Source organism: Ambystoma mexicanum, chromosome 7q (assembly GCF_040938575.1).
Source record: "Ambystoma mexicanum isolate Mex_15411 chromosome 7q, UKY_AmexF1_1, whole genome shotgun sequence".
Lineage (NCBI taxonomy): Eukaryota > Metazoa > Chordata > Amphibia > Caudata > Ambystomatidae > Ambystoma > Ambystoma mexicanum.
The window spans coordinates 828,582,149-828,600,371 of record NC_090941.1 but is presented as its reverse complement, the minus strand read 5'-3'; positions in this window follow the sequence as shown (position 1 = coordinate 828,600,371).

The following is an 18,223-nucleotide window of genomic DNA, read 5'->3' as shown; positions in this document are numbered from 1 at the left end:
CAAGGTTATCATTTTGACCTCAACTTATTCAGAGGTTCTGAAGGCAAGCCAATATTGTACAAACAGCTTTTGCAAAAAGTATGGGACATCAAAAAGGTTCGACCTCTTACCTGGGCTATGCACACAAAATGACACAAAGTATTGGGTGCACAGTGCAGGCAATGCACTTCCTGATCAGTCTACAAGACATGCGGATTGTACAAAAAGTGGGGGCAGCATTAACTAGATCAGCTACATACATAGATGAGAACATAAAAGCATGATTGGGTGCAAACATCCCTAAACCCTGTATTCCCCGCTATTTATAAATGTATAACTATGTTGGTAAAGTGAATACAGCAATAGTCACTATATCTAGGTCAAAAGAAGGCCATGTGCACAGGATACTTCCGAACAAGCAGGATAGATTAAAATGAATCTCTACAGCACATGCAAGTGTAGTCACAACCCACTTTGAGGTTCTAGCTACTACACAACTCTTCCAGGAAAGATATTGATGGCCAGGGCTTATTAAAGAGGTACAACAGTAAATAGCAAATTGTTCAATATGTTTGCAGACGCCAGTGGTCAATTCCTGAAAACCACCAGTAAGCACACTAACAAGGACAACGGTGCCTTTTGAGTGCAGGTATATGGAACACATGTGTCCACTGACACCCGTCAACAAGTACAAATATTTGTTAGTCATGGTGGACTTGTGTACAAGATTCACTTGACTAATACTCCAGAAGAAAGCTGATTGTAGGGTGTGCTGTTCTAGTAGCTATGACAGCACCAAAATTACACCAAGTCAATTGACAATGGGCCAGTATTTTCAGGAAAAGCCTTAAGAGAGGCCCTGTGAAGCTGGGGTTGTACTCTGCCCTTCTCTAACCCATTTTTCCCACAGTCTAATGAAGTTGTAGAGAGAGCCAAAGGGCTAATAAAGCAAACCTTCACTAAATGCAGCCTTTCTTCTGTTGGTAATTGGGTGAATCATGTACCTATAGTGCAAAGTAACATAAATAAATAACCTACCTGACCTTTCTCAATGTGAGGGCAAAATGCCTAAAGAGTTGCTATTTGGTGCTCCTATGTATATGCCTGACTTACACAATCCCTGTAGTTCTCTCACCAGGCCAGATTAGCTGCTTCTCATGATTATGACAAGTCACAGAATACCTTGAAATCTGGGGACTATATCCTGGAGAAGATTCATGACAAAGAAACACTTGGACCATGCTACAGACTTCTTGTGAAGGTACTAAAACTCATTGGGCCTCATTACGACCCTGGCGGAATGGGTTAAACGGCTGCAGCGCCGTTCAACCCGTTCCGCCACATTACGAGGTACCCTCGCGGGACACATTAAGCACGCCTGGGAAAACCAGGCGTGCATACCGGGTCCCGTGAGGGGAAGAGGGAGCAAACAACGGGCCATCTATGGGGGCTGAAATGGGAATGGGGATGAACCGTGTCTGTGTCCTCCAGTGAGGAATTACCGGGCCATCCGAACTCGGAATGGTCCGGTAAGTCCTTATTCCGAGGACACAGATGTGGTTTTGCCGGCAGCCATGCCGCCAATAGCGGCATGGCTACCGGCATACCTCGTAATGAGGCCCATTGGCTTCTAAGAAATGTACTCACCAAGTATCTGTCAACAACTTTAAGCCAGCTCTAGATGGTTATGCATGTATTCTCGAGGGAGGATACTCTCTATCCTGAACTCTTTACCTGACATGCAGGCAAGAATAGAGAACATGGGACCTTAACAATAACTCAAGGAACCTCTGAAACCTAGTAGACAATGGGCCTCATCACACGGTAGGCGTAGACCAAGGTGCTATTAGCACCTTGGTCCATGCCGGTAAAATACTGGCACCGCCTTGGAGGAAAGGGGAATTACCGCCCTATTCCAAGGTTGGCAGGGCGGTAATTCCCCCTTACCCCATCGCCCTTCCCCATTCCCATTTTTGCCCCATAGGGCATAATGGGAATGGGGAAGGTGCTAATTACGGTACCGCAAATTGCGGTACCGTAATTAGCACCCTGGTCCCTTTGCGGGTTGGTTTTTAAGGCCTGCTAAAAAGCAGGCGTTAAAGAACCAACCCGCAAAGGGACCTCGTGGTAAGGCGGTAAGGGTTAACAGTCACCGGTACCATTACCGGTGACCGTTAACCCTTACCGCCTTCCGTGTAATGAGGCCCAATGTCTATTTTTTTCTGTGAACAGGTGAGCCACAGAGAATGCTAGAAGTAAAACCAAGTGCAAGGCCAATCCTAAGGATTTTTGACTTTCGAAAGTGCACGAAGAATTGCAAAATATTTGTTTGAGCAGTGATCCTGTTCCACATCTTGCTGTAGGTAAGTCTTCTCACCTTTTTTGTCGAATTGACTTCGGGCCATTTTCTTATCCTAATGAAGATCCCAATGATCAGCTAACAGTTGAACATTTCAACTTTAGATGCAGCACATACATTATACCCAATGCCCAAGATGTAGTTGGGGCAGCTGATGTGGGAGGAATCACAACACAAATAAACATATTCCCACTAGAGTTAGGGCAATTTCTGGACACACCAGTATACAATCTAGAGTGGGTTAAGTATGCAACTCAAGGTACATACATTATAAGTGATAGATGAATCTAGGCTTGGCATCCGTAATATGTATTTCACAAACTCCTATAGAAACCTGTTGAGAGCCAAGATAAAAGCTTTTGCTCAAGGACCACTGTTAGATCCTGAAGATGATCTAGAAACGTTAAATGAAATGGCAGATCATGTATGATTTTTGAAATATTTGGACACCTTTGTTTTTTACAAGTAAAGACCAGTGTGGTGGCTAGACAGTACCTACTGGGAGCATTCTCCAGTTCCTTATTTGAACCCATCATCAGAGGTTAAGTTACAATTACCTTACATACCAAAACTCCAGGTGAAGGGAGAGCTGAAAGCGGTGAATGGTTATATATTTCCCCCACCACCTTCAAATTGCTAGCTTATATGGTTCCCATATTCCGTAGGGTATGATAAAACATTGTATGCCGCCATTTAAGAGGAAAGATTGCACAAGTTAGTCACTCTTAACATGACATGGGGGTGAACCTTGGCAAGCACATGAAACAGGCACTCTAGATTTAGCATGCAGGAAGTCCACATGGAATGTATTACCTCAATCATGCTTATTTTGTGGTAATGTGTAGTTCAGAGCATTTATGCACATATCCAGATTAGTCACCCAAATAACGTGGCTTTTGATGGACACCTAAGCAGCTCAACAAAGCAATGCAGGAAAGCAAATGTGTATATATTACATATGCCTCAGGCATTCCAGTTGACAGGAATCTTGGTGCCAATGAATGTCATAAAAGGCCCACAGGTATAGGCATAGGGCCTTTCATAGCTTGCGCTTCACAAAATATCTCACATACCCATGCCATATCTATAGCTAAAGCATGCCAACTAATGACAATGCAAGCACCTCTAAATGAGGTCATTAGCGAGATAGAAACAATTGGTCAGCAGTCCTAGACAGCATAAGTCACCTAAAAAGCTAGGAACAAAAGGGAGGTGAACAAAGCAGAACCTACTTGGAAGAAAGCAGTCCTGGAACTCCAAAGACTGGATGGATAGCCCATAGAGGTAAGCCTTCTTACCGCTGATGACAACTTCCTTGAATAGCAGCAGGGAATCTACAAGCTGAGATATGTGGTAGTGGATTTGGTGAAGATAATTCGAGAAGATTTGGAAACTTTACAAGATGAACAACAAGCAGTTGTCGAGCTTCTAAAGGTCACAGACCTCCTGACTACAGATGTTCCAGACTGGACTACTATCACATGGCCAGAGCAACTGACAGAACTGAACAAAATGAAAAAACCCTTCTATGGAATATTTCCATTTGAGAAGGTCCTTATGTCCCAGACACTTCATAGGATACTGAACAGTCCCGTAGCTCAAGATCACCACTGTAGTGTGAATGATTGCAGTCCTGCAGCACCAACCTTCTCCCTCTTAATATTCTCCTCCTCTGTTTTGTTCTATAATATCTGTGTGACAATATACTGGACAAACACCCAGACATACTCTGTGATTAATACTTTATTTTAATGAAGATCAGAGAATGATTACAGAGAAGTAACCTGTCAGAAACCTGAAGGTGTCTCACCGACCAGCCCCTGGGGGTCTGTCATCCAGGTGGCCAGGACACGGTCATCACTTTTGGATCCAGTTCCTGGGGGTGTGGAAGGATCACCTGGATAAGGGGTCCTCCGAGAGTGGAAGTGGAACACCAGAAGGTGAGAAGCGGTATCTCCTTCCCAATAACTCCTTTTCACCATCCTACCAGGTAGAATACCTGGGAACTCTCCCCCTTTTTCTGACGCAAACACTTTCTCACGGACAGTTTACCATGAGCGACAACAAACTAACACCCAAACTGTATACCTGACATGCCCTGACACAAGGGTCAGGCAGAGTTAGGCAATTACTGATAATTAAACACACCTGACTTCCATCACACTTCCCCACATGGATAAAAGGCAGAACACGAAAGGACACTATGAGCAAGGCAAAACACACATGGAAGCAGCAGTTCAGAGATGGCAGTTTAATACTAGGAGAAAGACGGCAAGACCAGAAAGAGTTGCAAGGAGGAAATTCCCCTTGGCCTTTTCAGAGGAAAACCGCTACTTTCACGAGCCCTCGAAAATAAGAAACATAATACCAGGAATTAAAGCTGAAAAAAGGTGCATTGTGTGTCAAAGGTAAATGGGGCTCTCCCGCATCAATAGTGGAGGCGGGGAGGCGCAATTGCCGCCATGGTACTGTCCTTGCCCCCCCCCAACAAAGCAGCGCCAGGAAAGTCAGCACAGCCGGTGAGTCGGAGATACTGATAGCAGACCGGTCTGTATTAGAACCAAGGTTTCAAGTGGCAACATTGTATAAAGAGAACCATGTGTGAGGCATTGGCGATGAGCGACGTGAGAATAATTGGAACTAAAGAAGTAATTGAACTTTGTGATTGAACTTTGGGAGGCAACCAGAGATACCATATACAGAGTGTTCCGGCATCACGTGGGTGCTTATTCAAAGGTCTCTGGTAAGTATCCAACTGAGAGTGTAAAATTGTGAACTTTGACATCGAAGTGGTCCTGCAACGGGTCAAGCCAAATGCTGTGCACATTTGAAAGTCTTTGATAGTTAATACGAACTGTAATTTGTCTGAGCCCGGCTGAGGGAGACTAATTGTGAAAAGGGGATCTGAGACCAACTGAGGGGGATCCGGGTTGAACTGTGAATCAGCTTAGAAAAGACATATGAACTGTAATTGGTCCGAGCCCGGCTGAGGGATACTAATTGTGAAAAGGGGATCTGAGCCCGACTGAGGGGGATCCGGGGTGAACCGTGAGTCACCCGAGAAGGGATTGTGGAAGAAGAAGGGATATGAGCCTGGCTGGGGATCCAGGGTGAAGAGTGAATCACCCTACATGAATACTTGGAAAGGACATTTTCATTTGTTTGATACATCAGGCCCTCTGAAGAAAGAGACGTTTTGATAACTTAAGAGACTTGGGCATAGAAGACCCTAATACATGAAATGGAACTGTATCCTCATGTCGAAGAAGCCCAAGAGTGTGCTATGCTCGAGTGAACTGCCTTGTCTCGTGCTGACAACGTAGGGAAGGGAGGACAATGGCCTCAACATCCTGATTCATCATTTTGTGAACACCTCTTTCTTTTTCATGGCCATTTCCCCACACTATTTATAACTTAGCAGTAAGGATTGGCAATAGGTTTTTTTAGTATAGGCCCTTTTATTTTTACAAGACTCCACTAGGACTGCATTATTATTATTTGATGGGCGTAGCTTGCTACCATCTTAGATTTAGGTTTAAATAGGCGTTTATCACACCCTTGATAAAGTTCAATAAACACCCTTGAACTGTGGTCACTTTTGTCTGTCTTACTTTGATACCATACCTTTCTTACAAACCACACACCGAGGCAAAGGGGATGTGACAGGAGGTTGAAGTGCATAGCAGAGTGTTGAAGTGGTGGACCGGGATAGAGAGGAGAAGACTGTTGGTGAGTGGAAGAGAAAGTTCCTGTTAGTTTGAGTCAATTAAAACCTGCTCAGGAGGTAGACAAGGGCAAAGTGTTGTAGACTACAGCCAGTAGCCTAAAATAGGGAGGTGGCAAAGAGCAATAGAGGCAGCTCCGATGGTCATCCTCCTTGTATAAGAAGGTATTTGCCCCACCCATTGATCTAGATGCCAAGGCCTATAGTGCAAGTGAATGTAGGGCCAAATGCCCAGCAAATGGTGTTTCCAAAGGGATGAGAACAGAAAGCTGATGAGCTGACCAATGCGCCAAGAAGAAAGAGTGTAGAGTGAATGATAGAGTCTGGAAAATTATTTGAGTATTTTATTTGAACCTGAGAGACTTTTGTTTGAAAACCCAGAAACATTTATTTGAGCTCATAACCTGTAGTGTTGGAGTGGGCAGTTGAAATCCCCCCACCATAGTATCATCTTAATAAACTGTAGAGGAGGAGCCAAAAGCCTCCAATAGAAGCCCCTCCCCTAACCTGCCTATATGTTGGGAACCAGAGATAGTGAAGAAGGTGACACCTGTAATGATATCAATCACAGGAGCAGCCTTTGACGCAAAGTACCCATTGAGAAAGCCATTCTTTATGTATCCACAAATAGTTGACAGCCTTTTAGGAAAGATCCCTGAGGAGCGGGAGAGGATGAATGAAAGAGCATATTGGCAAGATATAACGTGACACACTGAGAAGAGATAACAGTGGAGAACGTAAAGAGAACATATAGAATCCAGTGACGGAGTAAAGAATCGAGTAACCTGTTACGTGTGAAATTAAGATTACATGTTTGAAGAGCACAGAAGGAAATGCAAAAACGTTTATAATTGTAGAGAGCCAGCAATGCAAGTAGACTAAGTGATCATAGAAGCTAACTATACGTAGTATATAGACTGCAGGCGGTACTGCCAAGGTATATATACGCATAAGAAATCTGGCTGTTCCACATCGTGTTTTAGCAAACCGGAATCCCAGGAGCAGGAAGCCTGTGTCGCAGTTAACAAACAGCAGCTGACGAGAAAGAAAGCGTCAAGGGGGCTTGTCTGGCCTAGTGTCAAGAAGGCCAGTGCAGCCGATAACTGGTTGTCTATTCAAAGGATACCATTAATACAAGAGACGAGGCAAGCTCCTGCCAAGGTGCAGCTGAGAGACGATGAGTGCCAAGTTCTATTCGTTTTAATACCATTTAATACTGAAAAGAAGCTCGAAACGTGGTCATCAGTCATGGGACCTGGATGGAAATAGACTTAAGCAGACTCTAAAGACACCAGAAGATAGGAGCATGCACACACTCCCTAATATTCCCAGGAGTTGTGAAACCTACAAGACCATGTTCGAAGACTAATTGAATGACAGAAAGTAAGAGTGATGATAGATGTAGGGCTAATTGGATGTGGAGGTATGGTCAAGACCAAAACCACCAGCACCTGGAGTACCAGCTTGTGTGCTGATAGCGAGTGGAATATTACAGAAGGGTACAAGTGTGCCATCCAGTTATAGAGGGCCACGTATCAAAGAGCCCTATAGTTTGAGATCCAATAGATCGTCGTGTATTTTGTGATGATGAAGATGACTTGCAGTACAGGAGGGCTTAGTTGCCCACTGAGCGTAGAGAGCCAATCACAACCGAAACCCCCATAGAAAGTATATGTAGATGTTCCCCGTTACCCAACCACATCTCAACATAAGTTTTTAGTTTGCCACGTAGTAAGACATCAATGGTGATGAATGTTTCTTATAAAAGGATGTTTTTTATGTAAATCATTGAGAATTTGCTATGAGACGTCTGTCGATGTCCGTTGTACTCCCTGTTTTAGATCATTGTTAATGAAACAGTGTACACCTTGCCAACTTCTTGAGTCAACCTTATTATTGAGGTTTGAGTAATTTCTGCATCCCAATCCTTCCCATAAGATCGCCACCTCATCTTAAAGAGACTCCTCTGGTTCAAAACCACTTGAAAGTCACATACTAGTCACATACTATTTTGCATGATTTGTAGCATTCATTACAATATACAACCATGCCTCTATTTAACACAAATCAGATTGGTTCTTAAGGTATATTAGCTCCAGAAAAATCATGCATGATGGCCTCTCAGCATATCAGGGAATTCGGACTGTGGGCTTTACCTCATGGAATCAACCACACTATGGCCCTCATTACGGTCCGGTATAAACCGTGCTGGTAAAACCGGCAGGTAGCAGCTGGACCTGTAATGATTTACCACCACCTGACTTGCCGGAATGACCGGGCCATTACAGCCCCGGCGGTCGGGTATGTCAGGTGCCGGTAAAATGTTGATTGCCATTCCCGTGGAGTCCGATAGGACTCCACGGGAATCGGGACCACGGAAGCACCGGCACCGTTAATAATGGTGCTGGTACTTCCGTGAAAGTCTGCGAGCGGGTTCCATTCTGCCCGCCAGATCTGACCATGGTGTGCGGAATGACACCTGCCCACAGACCCGTAGTTTGCTGGTCTGGAAACAACGGTTCCGGTAAGCTTAAAGGCACCATTGTTTCCAGACCGGCAAACTTGTAATGAGGGCCTATGAGTCCCCTAATGTGTGGGACACCACCATATTGACACATAGTGCTCTGGCCTTTAATTGCCCTTGCCACATTTCCCCTAATTTGCTTCCCAGTGCAGTCTGTCTGAACACCTTCCCACATCACTTTCCTTCATCCCCCTTCTGACTATAGTGCTTGCTACTAACACTGGTGGCACACCTCTACTTACATTTAGGAATGACCACCATGTAAAGTGAGAAACTGCAAGTAGTAGTTCCCTTTTCTGTTTTCCTTGAGGGACATTTCTTTAGCTCCACAAATTAAAACATTAATTTGTTCACATCTTGTAGCTTGGGCCCTGGGCCATTTTCAAGTGGTAAAGCACTGCATCACATAGGCTGTTGCTAACAGTCTTCAAGATTAGAAGAATAGCTTAGAGTGTAATTAACAATTAAGTATTCATATGCTATAGCCAGTTAGGTACCAGCTACATAAAGACTGCTGAGTTGTTCCAAACTATATAGATAACTTTAATTCAGCAAATGTCATGAAATACTGTATTCATTTCATGTGGATTCTAGAATTCAAGTGCATATTCCAAATTCTGCCTGTGCCAATGCTTGCATCTGCATCCTTGGAAATCATACGTATTGGCCCCTTAGACAAGTAGAAACCATATTGTGAGTCAGAGGTAGGGGACTAGGCTATTGTGCACCCTACATTCACAGTTCCCCATGTCCCAAATGTGATCTACAACGAGACAATGTTCAAAATCAAAACATTATCTGATAAGAAAGATTTGACCAAGCATAATCCATAATGCAACTGTTCCTTTAAGCACATGTTTTAACCAAGGGTGAACTAACATGCCCTCTTAACTCTGTATAATATCAATGTATCCAGTTACACAACCACAACTTCAGCAGGGACACATAGAGAACCTAGAACTCATAACTGATGTGAGGTCCAACTGCCTTATAATTATTACCTTACTTCATTCTAGAGGTTGAGGGGGGTGGACAATGGTGTTGATTTGCTACTTAACATTACCTGCAGAATGGAGGAATTTGTGGCAACCTGCCTCACTGATAGATGCATACAACCAGCAGGAGGATTGTTATATGTTAATAGTTGTACATCTATATCAACCATGAAAGAGAGCCAACCGGGTAACAAAATGAGTGTGAAGGTAAGGGATTGGATTTCAGTTTATCTACTAAATCATAATTTCCTCACAAACATAGCATATAGTTCGCATAATGTGGCCCATTATCTTTCCCAAGAACCGGTGAAGGGTGCATACCTACCATTTGGCAAGGTAACATTTACTGATGAAACTTTAGATGAAGCTAACCCAGATAACTGAAGCAAGTCAATGCATTCTTAGAATGGCATCAGAGGGTTAACAATGTAAACATGGACTTATTTTCAAGAAGGCCATGTGTCTGCTTGAGCAAACCAAACAGAATCTTTTTGAATTGTGTCAAAATAATATATCACACTTTAATCTTGAAACAGTACATTGGGGCTCATTAAGAGTTAGCTGGTGTGGTAATAGTGAGCCTGTTGTCTCTCTGACTAAAGTATGACACAGGCATCATGCATTCCATGTAGGGAAATATTTTTAATACTTCCGTTCGAGCTATCATTAGAGCAAATGGGTTCAAATTGTTAAGGTTATTGTGGGAGCTAGCTGGAAGTCTGTGGAAGCTGGGAGGAAAGCGGTGGCTGGATGAATTGTTGAGTCTGGACCCACCTGTGCTTCTAGGAGGAACCTTTAAAGAAAGGCAGTTAGAAGACGGGTCTGAAAGGTTGACAAGTGTGGAAAACACCTACTGGCTCCTATGTGTAGGGTCCATTAGCTAAAATCAACTAATTTACAATTCACTGGTGCGTTTCTTTCTCACTTCAAACTTTGGGGCCGATTCATGGAACAAATGTGGCGCAAGTGTGAAAAAGCAAGCGCACGCGTGCGATTCATGAAAGGGCCTGCGCGTGTTTCCTGCGGGATGTGCGCCAAATCCAAGCGTGGCACGCACGGGCGCACACTTCACAGCAACATCCTGAACGCCGTGCGCGACGCGCATAGTGAAAGCGCACAATGTCGGCGCACACACCAAAAAGGGGGCGGGACACACGGCTTAACACGCAGAATGGGGAACAACGTGTGAAAAAGAAGGCATAACTGGGGAAGTACTACAGTGAAATACACGGAACGCCCACACGCACGCGTACAAAACGTATTCATGGAATCGAATACGGGAAACCTGCGCCCGCCAAAAGACGCGCACAGGTGTCAACACGTCCGCCACACAAAGACAGGTGGAAGCATCCCAGCGCGCAGTATAAAAGTGTTCGCAACAACAAACACGTATATACAGCTACAATGAATGCCCCATTTGTCACAGCACTGATGGTGGGACTCCACAGGAGGAGGAGAATAGCCAGGCCCTGCATTTTTTTGGCCCAGACCAGCCTTTTTGGGAGGCCTGACGACCAGGTCAATGGCAGGTATAGGTTTCCACCTCGTATCATCCAAGACCTGGTCAGGGAGTGGGAAGATGACCTTACATCACCCACCCTGTGCTCCCAAGCATTGAGCCCCTTGGAGAAGGTGCTCAATGTCCTGCATTTTTGGCCACTGGGTCATTTTAGCTGACAACTGCCATAGTGGGTGGGATCTCACAGGCCACACAGTCACGCTGCCTACACCAGGTGTTGGCAATCATGACTGCGCGCCCCTCAGTCCGCAGGCACATATACATGCCCAGAACACCCGCAGAAAGGCAGGCCGTGGTCCAGTACTTCTACAGGTTGGCACACTTCCCCAAAGTGCTCGGTGCCATAGATTGCACCCATGTGGCCCTACGTCCACCTAGGGCCACTGAGCACATCTATCGAAACCGCAAGCACTGGCATTCCATCAACGTGCAGATTGTACGCAATGCAAACGGAATCATCACCTCTGTCTATGCAAACTACCCTGGCTCAACCCCTGACAGTTTCATATACAGAATGTTCGCCCTGAGCCAGGCCCTGGAAGCTGGGAAGCATGCCGACACATGGTTCCTAGGTGAGTACAAATACCTGTGCACATGCATGCATGTCACACACAGACAAATACACAAACCCAACTAATCACAACCATTATCATCTCTCCAGGGAACAGTGCCTACCCACTGTGCAACCACATGATGACGCCAATCCGGTACCCCACCACACTACCCCAGGTAAGATACAACGCTGCCCATATTAAAACCAGGGCCATAGTGGAGCGCACTGTCACGGCTCGCTCCCTTGGCTCCCGTTCCCGCCACTTGGGGGCATGTTTTGGGGTTTCTTCCCTACTGGACATTTCCTCCGAACCTTATGCTACAGTGTCCCGATGAATTGGGAGCGCTAAAACCTTATTTCCTAAATTACTTCCCTTCCGGATCCATTCCAGGTTTTTGGCAGCCAGCCTGCTACTGCTACTTTAATCAAATGACTATGCTTCCCAGAATGCCTGGCTCACTGCCTCACCTCCTCCCTTGCAGGACAAGGCTGGGTGGAGGATAGGCAACACCTGTGGCTGCAGGTGCAGCAGGCGACACGCCTGAGGGGTGTGCTCGTTAAGCAGCTTTAAAAGCCTCAGTTTGCTTCAGTCCAGCGCTGGTCATTGTTGCAGCGTTCCTGTCTTGACTGGTCCCTTGTTCCTGGTTCCTAGTTTTTGTGCCCAGTTTCTAGTTAGTGGTTCTTGTTCCTTGTCCTGGAATTCGTATTTGTATGCCTAATTGATTTCTGCCTTTTGGAAATCCCTTTCTCCCTTTCTCTGTCTGCAGGCAGCCTTTCTCTGAGCTTTCCCTTTGCCTTAGCCCAATTGCCTGTGTTCACAGTTTCCTAGAAATTGTCCTTTGCTACTGAAAGACTTGTTGCATTAATCTTTCCTTTACAGGTTTAGTTTCCTGCCTTTTCACCTTGGATGGGTGGGAAAGTTTCCCTTTTGATATCGTTTTCACTGCTCCTGATCCTTGCCTTCTATTGGGATCCATGCCATGTTTTCCTTTACACTTTTACATTTATTTCCTATTTTATTATTAGGTGTGGGAAGCTGTTGTAACTAGCTCCTGTGTGATTATCTTTTGTTTTCCACACTGTACTATTCATTCTTGCCTCTTGACTTGGGCTTAGGTATTTAGTCATCCTCACTCTTTGCCTTTACTGCCTTCTGGGTTCTTGTTTGATTTACAGGGTTGTGGGTTAGTACTGACTTTTGAGTGGTCTTTCCGGTCCTCGTGAATACGGACATCCAAGTGGTCTTTCCGGTCTTCGTGAGTACTGGCATTCATGTGGTCATTCCGGTCCTTGTGAGTACTGTTTCCAAATTCTTTATTCAGTACCGTCTAGAGTGTCAGCTTACAGATTCTGTCCCTGCTTGCCCTCTACGTGGGCTTAGCGCTGTCAGTATCTGTAATAGCATAGTGGGTAAGGAGTTTGCCGACTTTCCTTTCAGTCATAAGGAGGTTCTAAGTGCTTACCCTACATTCCTTTTCATATAGTGGTATACGCGAGTCTTGGGTATTGAATGCACGTTGTTATATTCAAGGTTGTTTACTGTGTATTTTGTGCACATTTCCCCTGCCATATCCATCGCCTTCTTCCTTTCCTGACAGAATGACCAGCCGTTGTTCCCGTTTGAACATGGCCAGATTACGAAGGAAAGGCAGCAAGGCCTCTAACAAGTTTATACAGAAAGCTTCCCTTACAATTACCCGTGAAAATCGAATCTCTGCTCCTGACTTAAATGAACTCCTTGACACGAATGGGTATTTACGTGCAAAGTATTTTTCCCACTGGGTGGCCCATCGTACATTGCCTGATCCTAGCTATGTCTTTAATTCTGATCCAGAGTCTATGTCCGCACAAGCCTTAGCAGTGGAAAACAACACACTGCTAGAATTTATACACACAAGTACCTCTGTTATTGAACCCCATGACTCCGGTTGTGCTTTGCCTCAGATTGAACAGTTTCATGATTCAAGCATGAAGAATGGAGGGGTTCCTTGCATATCTTCTGTTTTCTGCCCTCAGTCTACAGCTTACTCCTCTGCACAGATTCTTACTGTGGTCACTAATGCCAAGGGGTCTGATGCCAATAGTCTGCTTAAAAGAAACACAGACCACGTCGGTAAGAGAGAGTATAGATCACAAGACCTGCAAGCAGTAGATGACAATATACAATCGATGCACTTCCAGATGGCTAGGGCAGGATCCAGCCCTGATGCCACCATGCCTTCCCCTGTGCCTACTGATAGGGATGTACAGTTAATGCGGGACATGCTAAAAGCAGAATTTGAGGAGTTAAAACAAGAATACATTTCCTTAAAAGAGGAGAATAAGATGTTACAGTCTTTTCTGAATACACCTCCAACTTTATCCGTTGATGAAGTGAATACTGTTCAGTCCCTGAGTGCGGAGACTTTTGTAAATCAGCACAGCGCTTATTCAGGGCACAGGTTCTGACAAATGTCCTACCGTTTGTCAGGAATTGCTGTTAGCTGAAGATTCACAAGCCACTCCTTTACCTGAAGCTTCCTGTGTAGCAGTTTGTCATAACTCTGAGCTTGAACACATACATGCTTCTGATTTCCAAACACAATCCACAATGGTGGCATACACAGAATCAGTCACAACTGTAGGCTTAGGTTCTGCCCTTGATCTAGCTGCTGAGACTGAAGTAGACATTCAAGCTGATGTGGAAAACGATGCTACCTCTGTGTTCGCTCTTCCTTCTGCCAATTTCGGTCACTACGAGCAGTCAAAGACAGTGCAGAATTCATGTTTTGATGGACTCATTCCACAGATTACTGAACCAAAAACCCAGCAGGCGATCCCTGAACTGTTGATTGTTAATCAGCCACTTTCAGAAGCTAAGACAGAGGAATGGTCAATTGACGAAATCCTGATTAACAGAGACTTTACTATGGTGATTCCCCTGGTTGATTTTGACTTCTACAAAGGAAGAGACTCTGTGTCATCCACTAAGGAGAGGGACGGCAGGGGTACAGCTCAGACTTTGGTTACTGGTGCCAAGGGGTCAACTGCCTTAAAGGGGCTTTCCATTCCTGAACCACAAGTGTGTCTGTCGACTTCTGGGACTTCAGACTGTCCTCCTACTACCATTGACTCTTCAATAATCCTGTCCACAGCTCTACATTCATCGTTGGCACACGTATCTTCGATCAATAAAAGAGTGCTATGTCTGCCAGTCACACAAGAGCCTTCACCATGTACGCAGTCAGAGCCAAAGACCTTGGCCCTCATTACGACCCTGGCGGAATCCGAAAAACGATGGCGGAAATGCAATACCGCCATCGAATACCGCTCGGTGCGACTATGACCCGTCACCGCAAAGTACGAAGCCATTAGCGACACCGTAGTGAACGCCAACGCTAACTGCACCAAGTACGCGCGCGCGCGCCATGCCAAACCGTAAATACCACCATGGCGCAAGGGTACGCGAATTCCGACCCTAGCGGACATGTACCTAACGCCATCAAGCATGGCGGAAAGCACCAATCCGCCATGGTGAGAAGTACGGCATCGCGAATCAACCGTAAACGGCCCCACTGAGTGCCTGTACACCGCTCCCTGCCCACAAAGTACAACTCCCCGTAGGTGCAATGAAGTCACAATGCAACCAGTGAAATGTACAAGTCACCCATGCATGCCAACGAACAAAAGAAACACAAGAGGGGCCAATGGGAGCTGCAGGGCACAGATGGCACGAATACAGAAGCCATTCCAATGGACATGACCACAGTCCCCCCCCCGAAACGCACGCAAACACAGGCACCTGTGATCAGCAATATTCCGAAAATCACAACATTCCACCAGTCCACCTGGCTGACCGGCATCTGTTACACAAAACCCATTCCCCCGCCCCTGAGCATGACAACATTCAAACAGTCACATTGGCAGCCCCCATCCCTGACCTCACTGGGCTCCGTAGGCAAACGCGCCCAGCACAGTACCACGCGACTAAACTCCGAAGCTGGAACCCAATGCAGATCTCCTCACAATACATCGCTCCCCAAATAGGAATATGCCACATCACTCGCAAAGAAGAACGCTACACGGCCCATATCAGAATAGAAATTTAATGCACAACTAAATCACCAAGCCCATACAGCCATTAGTCCATGAACTCCAAAACACATATCACCATTGTGGGCTGCATCCGCAAGGAATGACCAGCTACTACTTGTGTGACGCCCTGTTCCATCATGGTACACAGAGCCACATTCACGTACGAAAAGGCAACATGGAAGCGCACAGACCCGCAGGGCCGTCCCAATGGGGAGGCACTAGTCCAGCTGAAAGGCCGAAATGTTGCTCCGAGCCACTAGTACTGCGTAAGGGCATGTGGCCCATTGGCGATCGTCCCATAAGATCGTAATGCTGCTCCACTGATTAACACGAAGCAGCAGGTGTCGGGAGTAAACGCCATCTGCAGGAGTGGCATACAGATGGCAGTGGCAAAAGGGGAGGAGATACCTGTCAACCAAAAGAAAAGAAAAAGAACAGAATGGGCATCAGAACTACATTCGAACAACTCACTTCAATGATCACACTAAATCCACAGTCATATGCATGCTAGCCCACTCGAAAGGATCATCACCACCCCGAAACCACTTGCGACTCATAACTATCTATATCGAGGTGTAAACACCATCACAAACGAGTGTACCTGTGCATGCGTCTGTCAGAACAGATTCCATCAGATGGGAATGTTAACGTGCATGGACACAAGTGTCTGAAGGCGCGTCGAGACAGGGAGGGCTCAACAAGGCCAGATAGACGATGGTCCCACTATGGCAGCCCTGCATCACATAGCGCAGGGGAGGCGGATAGATTCCAACAAGCCCTGTACATGGCAAACCCTGTATCAAATCACCTGCCCATGCATCCATTCATCATTCCCTCATCCTGTTATAAAAACGCCTGAATATTTACTCACAAAACATTCGAACTTTCCATTGAGTCTGTGCGTTATGCAGCCTGCAAAATCCACAGTGCCCCAGCCCGTAATTCCAGTGTTGTGAAGTTACATGTATTTGGGAACGTCCGGCCTCATCGCCCACGTCACTATTGCGCATCCAAAACTATTCATATCAATCATTGCTTCCTCGCCATGGCCCCTGTCTCAAGGACATCGAACAAAAGAACGTTATATTTGCAGTCAGACCTGTGGGCATCTCCCCGGCGCTAGCTGAAAACCGAAAGCGCCGGCCTTCGAATTCCTCATTTGCAACATCACGTCGAAAAGGCATCTGTGGCCGTTTGAAATCACTAATTAATCCATCGAGTGCGGCTGTGTGTGAAAATGGCAACTGCCTTCACCCACGAATGGGACGCCCCGCCCGTCGTTGCAACTCGGTACAGTGATGCATGAGGGCCCACCGTTACTCGAGTACTACGTCCCACTGACCCATCACAAGTCTGTTCGCGACTGCAAAGATTGTATGTGAAACAATGGGACCATAGCCGAATGTACATATCAACAAATGTTACACGGCCATCGGGTACAAATACATGAATGCAAGAGCAAGATGCCATTCCTCGAATTGCAGCGTTGTGTGCGGGACGTGCTCGGCCAAAGGGGAGAGCAGCTTGCACAGGTGGAATGAATCACCACAGGTGGAGGCCATACAGCCTGAAAACACATAAATTGCACACCCAGTCTCCTCCCACAACCACACCCACTCCGAAATGCTACCGGCAGGACTCGCGATGTTGGCCCTGGGGGACCTGATAGCACTGCAAGTACTCCAACTCCAGGAAGAAGACGAACACCAACTACAACCGGCCGCACGGAGGAGACGCAGGAGGAGGAGGAGGGCAAGGCAGGGCCAGCAAGGGCCGCCAGCACAGCCACTACCACCACGCAGGCAGCCCGCAATCCCACGCCTCCGAGCACATCCGTTCAACCTCACTGATGAGCAGATCCACACCCTCTACCGTTTGGACCGGGACACCATAGCCGCCATCGTGGACATGACACAGGCTGACCTTGTCAGCATGATAGATAGCCCAACCGCCATCCCACCCCTACTGAAGGTGGTGTCTGTACTCCACTTCCTGGCCACAGGCACCTACCAGCACACAGTCGGACAGTTGCATGGCATTTCACAGCCACTGTTCTCACGGACACTATTGCAAGTGCTCGATGCCCTCCTGCAGCACGCAGACGACTACATCTCTCTACCACGCTCGGAGCAGGAAATTACCAACACAAAAGTGGGATTCCATGCACTTGCCGGCATACCGGGTTGCATTGGTGCCATCGACTGCACCCATGTGGAATTGGTTGTTCCACATGCCATGGAGGCCCAGTACCGCAACCGAAAACAATTTCATTCCCTGAATGTACAAATGGTGTGTGACTCCAACAGGATCATTACACATTGTTGTGCCAGATTCCCTGGATCAACCCATGATTCTATGGTCTTGAGGAACTCTACTATACCACGCTACATGGAGCGACACGCAGGGAACAGATCCTGGCTACTCGGTGAGTCTCATTTCATGCATGATGATGTGGGGTATGTGATGCGGCAATGAACTGCCAGGAAGGGGTGGGGG